The sequence below is a fragment of the Vicugna pacos genome, chromosome 17, assembly GCF_048564905.1.
Source record: "Vicugna pacos chromosome 17, VicPac4, whole genome shotgun sequence".
Taxonomy (NCBI): domain Eukaryota; kingdom Metazoa; phylum Chordata; class Mammalia; order Artiodactyla; family Camelidae; genus Vicugna; species Vicugna pacos.
In genome coordinates, this window is record NC_133003.1 from 2,047,743 (window position 1) to 2,056,979 (window position 9,237).

Sequence of the window (9,237 nt, forward strand, 5' to 3'; positions counted from 1 at the left end):
GTGGATGGACATTGGGACCTGGTTGTGACATGCAGAGTGACGTGTGAAAATGGGCGTGACTTCCGCTCGTTCCCAGCTCCGGTGTTCCTTCTCCCCCTGTGTGTCTCTCAGCGCCTGTCTTGTCTCTCTCTCTCTCTCTCTCTCTGTTTCTCTCTCCCTCTGCCTGTCTGTGTTTCAGTCTCTCTGTCTCTTTTCCTGGATGCATGTGCGTGTCCATTTACCTGCGTATCTGTGTATTTATGTGTTTGTATCGTTAGGGCCCAGGGCAGGTCACTTGTGAAAATGCCTTGATGACATAGTGATTCTTTTCATGGTGCTGAAGTACAAACCTCTTTGCAAGTTGTGCGAGCACTTTGGTGGGGTCAGCTCTAAGGATCGGCACTGCCGGGGAAGGGCTGCTGCACCTGTGGCCCTTTGATGCGTCCTGCTCACTGTTTCCCTGAAGAGGAGTGTGTGTTGTCTCGTCCCTCCGGGGGATCTGCTGAGGCCTCTGCCTCCTCACGTTGTGACCAGGGCTGGCTGTCACCAGGCTAAAGACCTGCCAGCGTCATGGTGACCAGTGCTGTCTCCACAGTGTGTCCGTCTGCCTGTGTCCTCCCCCGAGAGGTCGAGCACGTCTAAGGCACACTGGCCACCTGCTGTGCCTCTCGTTGGAACTGCCCGCCCGTGTGTGTTGTGTTTGTTTAGAGCACTGGGTTTCGAGGGGTTTTTGGACCCCGGGGATGTGTAGCCTTTCTCCAACCTTTGGGACCTTGCGGGTCATGGAGTGTCTTTCCGGGTATATTTCTGGGCTTTTGCTGGTTTCTTGATTTGCGTGCTTTTGTTTCTGCCCCAGGAAGAGCTAAGCATCTCCCTTGTGTCTTGTGTCTGTGGTGTCACAGGGGGAAGAGCAGTGCCTCCCCCGAGGTTATGCACAGAGTTACTGAAAGGGCTTCATTATGCACATGACCTCTTTAGCCCACCTGGATTTCCCTTTCAAATAATCAAAATGCGATTTCAAGTGGAAACAAAAGAAAACATCACCAGCCCCCGCTTAAGCCACGTGGGCAGGCACGCAAAGCCAGCTTTCCTGTGGCTTCATTGACAGGGAACACCCAGGAGAGGTAAAGACACCCAGAGGGGAAGAGGACTCGGGGCTGTCAGGGGCTGGGGGGTGAGGGGTTGGGGGGCAGTGCGTGCTATGGATCCAAGATTTTACTTTGAAGAAAGGAATGGTGTGAGCCTGCATGGTAGTGATGGTCGCACGGCATCGTGAAGGCACCCAGTGCTCCTGAATTGCACAATTTCAGAGGGACCAAGTCTATATTTTATTAAAAGAAACTTAAAAAGGCAAAATAAAGGAGGCCATAACCGATATGAAAGAAACAGAGGAAAGTGAAGAAAAAGCAAGCACAAATCACTTCAGGGGAATGGAAGTCAAGGTCGGGTGCGGGAGGGGATTCATGGTGGGATTGTGAAGAAGAAGGTGCGGGTGGGCGCAGAGGGGGCTCAGCCCCAGGGGCTGGTGACGCCTGAACTGGCTGTCCGTGGCCCAGCGTTCCAGCTGCAGGTGCAGCATCTTCAGGACCTTTGGAAGCAGCAGGAGCTGCGGGAGCTTCAGGAGCAGCAGGAGCTGCGGGATCGTCAGGAGCAGCAGGAGCGGCAGGATCTTCAGGAGCAGCGTTAGCTGCTGGAGCTGCAGAAGCTGCAGGAGCAGCAGGAGGGAGCTCGGGGTCTCCCGCTGGATCCTGATGGTCCTGGTTTTGTTCTCTGGCATCTTCCCCTGCCCCCGCCTGCTCTGGATCTGTGACTGTTGGAAGTGGAGAGAGCTTTCAGTCTCGTGGAGGCGCTCGCTCGTGCTGTGAGAGAGGAAAACTTGAGGCTCGTGCCTCCCTTTCCGTGGGCCTCTTCAAGGCCAGACGTCTTCCCAGAGCTTTCCGGACAGCTCCCAACAGCAAGTGCCCACAGGATGTGTTTTGTGACTGAACTCGTGTAGACAGGTGGTCTGAGACCAATGTTGGCTCTGGTGCCAGCAGCAGCCTCTGGGGACGCCTCCCTGTGTGGCCCAGCCCTCGGCCCTCCCTCGCCTCCGCACGTTCACCGGCCCCGCCCTTCTCACCTTGGGGCTGTGCCTCGGTGGGCTCCTGGTCCTCCACCTGACTCCCAGGGAGCTGCTCCAGGTCAGAGCCGGGTCTGCTGAGCTGCCTGTCAGCCGCGGGCAGGACCCTGGCGTGACGCCTGGGCGGTTTCTGGGGAGGAGGCCTTCGTGGTGGCGGGGACCCCTCTGTGTGCAGACTCACCCGGAGCTGGTGCTGGCCCTGAGAAGCGTGCAGCGGCCCCTCGCTCGGGGAGGAGGCGTGGGTGTCCTGATCCAGCGGCTCCTGCAGTGTCCGGCTCTGCAATGACAGTGAGTGGCAGCGGGCCGGGCCCGGAGGTCTCAGAGCCCTGCCCGGCCAGGACCACTCCCGCTTCTGCCCGCTCGACCCTCTGCTGCCAGATCAGACTGGGACCTCGGTCAGCTGAGACGGCCACCCGGGAGGGAAGAGACACAGCCAGAGGGCACGGGCTTCGACTCGGGCGGCAGGGCCCTGCCCGGCTGGCCACGGCCCAGCCCGCCAGCTGGGACCCGGGGTGCGGACGTGACAGGCCCCCCAGGCCTCTGACCTGCTCGTGCTTGAGGCAGGCCCCCCCACCCCAGCCCAACATGACTGCCCACCTCCACCAGCAAAGGGAAGGGGATGTGGGGCTATACCCGGGTGGGGTCTGAGTGGTGGCCCGGCCTGGGCGGGCCTGCCCCGGGCCTCCCTGGGTTACCTTTGGGTCCCTGTGGCCAAAAGGCCAGAGGCGCCTGGGGTGAGAGCTGAGCCAGCGCCGGCACCGCTGGCCCAGGCCCTCGCTGCGGGCCTTCCGGGGGCCGCGGCCTCGGGGTGTTGGGACGCAGCAGAACATGTGTGACTGAGTTGAAGTGAGTTGACCAACCGGGTGAGCTGAGTAGGGGCTTCTCGACAGAGTGGGTGCCCGGTGACCTGGGTTCTAAGTTGTGTTGGGTTCGGTTGCCAGGGAAGTGAGGTCACTTCCTGGGGTCCCCTTCCCCAAGCTTCCTCGTTCCGCAGAGCTCCCCAAGGGCCTCTCTGGGCTGCTGACTGCTCAGCTCCCAGCCCATGCCGTGTCCGCACACAGTGACACCAACTCGGCCCCCCTGCCCAGGACCCTGCGGAGGCCTGGATGCAGCCAGGGCGCCAGCTCTGAGGAGGCAGCTGGGTTCGGACCCGGCCCGCCGTCGCCCGCAGTGCTGTCACCCTGGACGAGCCGCCTGCCTCTCAGGGTCTCCCCAGTCCCCCATCGGCACAGTGGGGATCATCCTGGCCCCTCCTTCCCGGGGAAGCCATCGTGTCTCCAGAGGCACAAACACCTACCGCACCTGTCAGCCCCGCGGGCTGGCATCCCAGGGAGCTCGTGCGCAGACTCAGCAGAGGGAGGGCCCCACAGAGGGCTGGCGGAGCGCAGAGCACACCCCACACAGGCTGGGTGGGGTCTGCCCTGGGGTCCGGAGAAAGTCACTCCCCTTGCCACCTGCTTCCCAGCTCCCTGTCGGGGCGGGGGTGGGGAGGGGAGAAACTGAACATAACTGTGACTTCGTTCTTGCTGACATACGACCTCCTGGATCACTGTGTCATGTTTAGATTCAGGCCCAGTGTGTCATCTCGGCCCCTGGGGTTGGCTGCCCCACAATGCTCTCAGCTTTTATGCCTTCTGGTCACGTGTCCTCGTGTGAGCCCCCACCACACCCTCCCCCGCAGGGTGGATGGACATTGGGACCTGGTTGTGACATGCAGAGTGACGTGTGAAAATGGGCGTGACTTCCGCTCGTTCCCAGCTCCGGTGTTCCTTCTCCCCCTGTGTGTCTCTCAGCGCCTGTCTTGTCTCTCTCTCTCTCTCTCTCTCTCTGTTTCTCTCTCCCTCTGCCTGTCTGTGTTTCAGTCTCTCTGTCTCTTTTCCTGGATGCATGTGCGTGTCCATTTACCTGCGTATCTGTGTATTTATGTGTTTGTATCGTTAGGGCCCAGGGCAGGTCACTTGTGAAAATGCCTTGATGACATAGTGATTCTTTTCATGGTGCTGAAGTACAAACCTCTTTGCAAGTTGTGCGAGCACTTTGGTGGGGTCAGCTCTAAGGATCGGCACTGCCGGGGAAGGGCTGCTGCACCTGTGGCCCTTTGATGCGTCCTGCTCACTGTTTCCCTGAAGAGGAGTGTGTGTTGTCTCGTCCCTCCGGGGGATCTGCTGAGGCCTCTGCCTCCTCACGTTGTGACCAGGGCTGGCTGTCACCAGGCTAAAGACCTGCCAGCGTCATGGTGACCAGTGCTGTCTCCACAGTGTGTCCGTCTGCCTGTGTCCTCCCCCGAGAGGTCGAGCACGTCTAAGGCACACTGGCCACCTGCTGTGCCTCTCGTTGGAACTGCCCGCCCGTGTGTGTTGTGTTTGTTTAGAGCACTGGGTTTCGAGGGGTTTTTGGACCCCGGGGATGTGTAGCCTTTCTCCAACCTTTGGGACCTTGCGGGTCATGGAGTGTCTTTCCGGGTATATTTCTGGGCTTTTGCTGGTTTCTTGATTTGCGTGCTTTTGTTTCTGCCCCAGGAAGAGCTAAGCATCTCCCTTGTGTCTTGTGTCTGTGGTGTCACAGGGGGAAGAGCAGTGCCTCCCCCGAGGTTATGCACAGAGTTACTGAAAGGGCTTCATTATGCACATGACCTCTTTAGCCCACCTGGATTTCCCTTTCAAATAATCAAAATGCGATTTCAAGTGGAAACAAAAGAAAACATCACCAGCCCCCGCTTAAGCCACGTGGGCAGGCACGCAAAGCCAGCTTTCCTGTGGCTTCATTGACAGGGAACACCCAGGAGAGGTAAAGACACCCAGAGGGGAAGAGGACTCGGGGCTGTCAGGGGCTGGGGGGTGAGGGGTTGGGGGGCAGTGCGTGCTATGGATCCAAGATTTTACTTTGAAGAAAGGAATGGTGTGAGCCTGCATGGTAGTGATGGTCGCACGGCATCGTGAAGGCACCCAGTGCTCCTGAATTGCACAATTTCAGAGGGACCAAGTCTATATTTTATTAAAAGAAACTTAAAAAGGCAAAATAAAGGAGGCCATAACCGATATGAAAGAAACAGAGGAAAGTGAAGAAAAAGCAAGCACAAATCACTTCAGGGGAATGGAAGTCAAGGTCGGGTGCGGGAGGGGATTCATGGTGGGATTGTGAAGAAGAAGGTGCGGGTGGGCGCAGAGGGGGCTCAGCCCCAGGGGCTGGTGACGCCTGAACTGGCTGTCCGTGGCCCAGCGTTCCAGCTGCAGGTGCAGCATCTTCAGGACCTTTGGAAGCAGCAGGAGCTGCGGGAGCTTCAGGAGCAGCAGGAGCTGCGGGATCGTCAGGAGCAGCAGGAGCGGCAGGATCTTCAGGAGCAGCGTTAGCTGCTGGAGCTGCAGAAGCTGCAGGAGCAGCAGGAGGGAGCTCGGGGTCTCCCGCTGGATCCTGATGGTCCTGGTTTTGTTCTCTGGCATCTTCCCCTGCCCCCGCCTGCTCTGGATCTGTGACTGTTGGAAGTGGAGAGAGCTTTCAGTCTCGTGGAGGCGCTCGCTCGTGCTGTGAGAGAGGAAAACTTGAGGCTCGTGCCTCCCTTTCCGTGGGCCTCTTCAAGGCCAGACGTCTTCCCAGAGCTTTCCGGACAGCTCCCAACAGCAAGTGCCCACAGGATGTGTTTTGTGACTGAACTCGTGTAGACAGGTGGTCTGAGACCAATGTTGGCTCTGGTGCCAGCAGCAGCCTCTGGGGACGCCTCCCTGTGTGGCCCAGCCCTCGGCCCTCCCTCGCCTCCGCACGTTCACCGGCCCCGCCCTTCTCACCTTGGGGCTGTGCCTCGGTGGGCTCCTGGTCCTCCACCTGACTCCCAGGGAGCTGCTCCAGGTCAGAGCCGGGTCTGCTGAGCTGCCTGTCAGCCGCGGGCAGGACCCTGGCGTGACGCCTGGGCGGTTTCTGGGGAGGAGGCCTTCGTGGTGGCGGGGACCCCTCTGTGTGCAGACTCACCCGGAGCTGGTGCTGGCCCTGAGAAGCGTGCAGCGGCCCCTCGCTCGGGGAGGAGGCGTGGGTGTCCTGATCCAGCGGCTCCTGCAGTGTCCGGCTCTGCAATGACAGTGAGTGGCAGCGGGCCGGGCCCGGAGGTCTCAGAGCCCTGCCCGGCCAGGACCACTCCCGCTTCTGCCCGCTCGACCCTCTGCTGCCAGATCAGACTGGGACCTCGGTCAGCTGAGACGGCCACCCGGGAGGGAAGAGACACAGCCAGAGGGCACGGGCTTCGACTCGGGCGGCAGGGCCCTGCCCGGCTGGCCACGGCCCAGCCCGCCAGCTGGGACCCGGGGTGCGGACGTGACAGGCCCCCCAGGCCTCTGACCTGCTCGTGCTTGAGGCAGGCCCCCCCACCCCAGCCCAACATGACTGCCCACCTCCACCAGCAAAGGGAAGGGGATGTGGGGCTATACCCGGGTGGGGTCTGAGTGGTGGCCCGGCCTGGGCGGGCCTGCCCCGGGCCTCCCTGGGTTACCTTTGGGTCCCTGTGGCCAAAAGGCCAGAGGCGCCTGGGGTGAGAGCTGAGCCAGCGCCGGCACCGCTGGCCCAGGCCCTCGCTGCGGGCCTTCCGGGGGCCGCGGCCTCGGGGTGTTGGGACGCAGCAGAACATGTGTGACTGAGTTGAAGTGAGTTGACCAACCGGGTGAGCTGAGTAGGGGCTTCTCGACAGAGTGGGTGCCCGGTGACCTGGGTTCTAAGTTGTGTTGGGTTCGGTTGCCAGGGAAGTGAGGTCACTTCCTGGGGTCCCCTTCCCCAAGCTTCCTCGTTCCGCAGAGCTCCCCAAGGGCCTCTCTGGGCTGCTGACTGCTCAGCTCCCAGCCCATGCCGTGTCCGCACACAGTGACACCAACTCGGCCCCCCTGCCCAGGACCCTGCGGAGGCCTGGATGCAGCCAGGGCGCCAGCTCTGAGGAGGCAGCTGGGTTCGGACCCGGCCCGCCGTCGCCCGCAGTGCTGTCACCCTGGACGAGCCGCCTGCCTCTCAGGGTCTCCCCAGTCCCCCATCGGCACAGTGGGGATCATCCTGGCCCCTCCTTCCCGGGGAAGCCATCGTGTCTCCAGAGGCACAAACACCTACCGCACCTGTCAGCCCCGCGGGCTGGCATCCCAGGGAGCTCGTGCGCAGACTCAGCAGAGGGAGGGCCCCACAGAGGGCTGGCGGAGCGCAGAGCACACCCCACACAGGCTGGGTGGGGTCTGCCCTGGGGTCCGGAGAAAGTCACTCCCCTTGCCACCTGCTTCCCAGCTCCCTGTCGGGGCGGGGGTGGGGAGGGGAGAAACTGAACATAACTGTGACTTCGTTCTTGCTGACATACGACCTCCTGGATCACTGTGTCATGTTTAGATTCAGGCCCAGTGTGTCATCTCGGCCCCTGGGGTTGGCTGCCCCACAATGCTCTCAGCTTTTATGCCTTCTGGTCACGTGTCCTCGTGTGAGCCCCCACCACACCCTCCCCCGCAGGGTGGATGGACATTGGGACCTGGTTGTGACATGCAGAGTGACGTGTGAAAATGGGCGTGACTTCCGCTCGTTCCCAGCTCCGGTGTTCCTTCTCCCCCTGTGTGTCTCTCAGCGCCTGTCTTGTCTCTCTCTCTCTCTCTCTCTCTCTGTTTCTCTCTCCCTCTGCCTGTCTGTGTTTCAGTCTCTCTGTCTCTTTTCCTGGATGCATGTGCGTGTCCATTTACCTGCGTATCTGTGTATTTATGTGTTTGTATCGTTAGGGCCCAGGGCAGGTCACTTGTGAAAATGCCTTGATGACATAGTGATTCTTTTCATGGTGCTGAAGTACAAACCTCTTTGCAAGTTGTGCGAGCACTTTGGTGGGGTCAGCTCTAAGGATCGGCACTGCCGGGGAAGGGCTGCTGCACCTGTGGCCCTTTGATGCGTCCTGCTCACTGTTTCCCTGAAGAGGAGTGTGTGTTGTCTCGTCCCTCCGGGGGATCTGCTGAGGCCTCTGCCTCCTCACGTTGTGACCAGGGCTGGCTGTCACCAGGCTAAAGACCTGCCAGCGTCATGGTGACCAGTGCTGTCTCCACAGTGTGTCCGTCTGCCTGTGTCCTCCCCCGAGAGGTCGAGCACGTCTAAGGCACACTGGCCACCTGCTGTGCCTCTCGTTGGAACTGCCCGCCCGTGTGTGTTGTGTTTGTTTAGAGCACTGGGTTTCGAGGGGTTTTTGGACCCCGGGGATGTGTAGCCTTTCTCCAACCTTTGGGACCTTGCGGGTCATGGAGTGTCTTTCCGGGTATATTTCTGGGCTTTTGCTGGTTTCTTGATTTGCGTGCTTTTGTTTCTGCCCCAGGAAGAGCTAAGCATCTCCCTTGTGTCTTGTGTCTGTGGTGTCACAGGGGGAAGAGCAGTGCCTCCCCCGAGGTTATGCACAGAGTTACTGAAAGGGCTTCATTATGCACATGACCTCTTTAGCCCACCTGGATTTCCCTTTCAAATAATCAAAATGCGATTTCAAGTGGAAACAAAAGAAAACATCACCAGCCCCCGCTTAAGCCACGTGGGCAGGCACGCAAAGCCAGCTTTCCTGTGGCTTCATTGACAGGGAACACCCAGGAGAGGTAAAGACACCCAGAGGGGAAGAGGACTCGGGGCTGTCAGGGGCTGGGGGGTGAGGGGTTGGGGGGCAGTGCGTGCTATGGATCCAAGATTTTACTTTGAAGAAAGGAATGGTGTGAGCCTGCATGGTAGTGATGGTCGCACGGCATCGTGAAGGCACCCAGTGCTCCTGAATTGCACAATTTCAGAGGGACCAAGTCTATATTTTATTAAAAGAAACTTAAAAAGGCAAAATAAAGGAGGCCATAACCGATATGAAAGAAACAGAGGAAAGTGAAGAAAAAGCAAGCACAAATCACTTCAGGGGAATGGAAGTCAAGGTCGGGTGCGGGAGGGGATTCATGGTGGGATTGTGAAGAAGAAGGTGCGGGTGGGCGCAGAGGGGGCTCAGCCCCAGGGGCTGGTGACGCCTGAACTGGCTGTCCGTGGCCCAGCGTTCCAGCTGCAGGTGCAGCATCTTCAGGACCTTTGGAAGCAGCAGGAGCTGCGGGAGCTTCAGGAGCAGCAGGAGCTGCGGGATCGTCAGGAGCAGCAGGAGCGGCAGGATCTTCAGGAGCAGCGTTAGCTGCTGG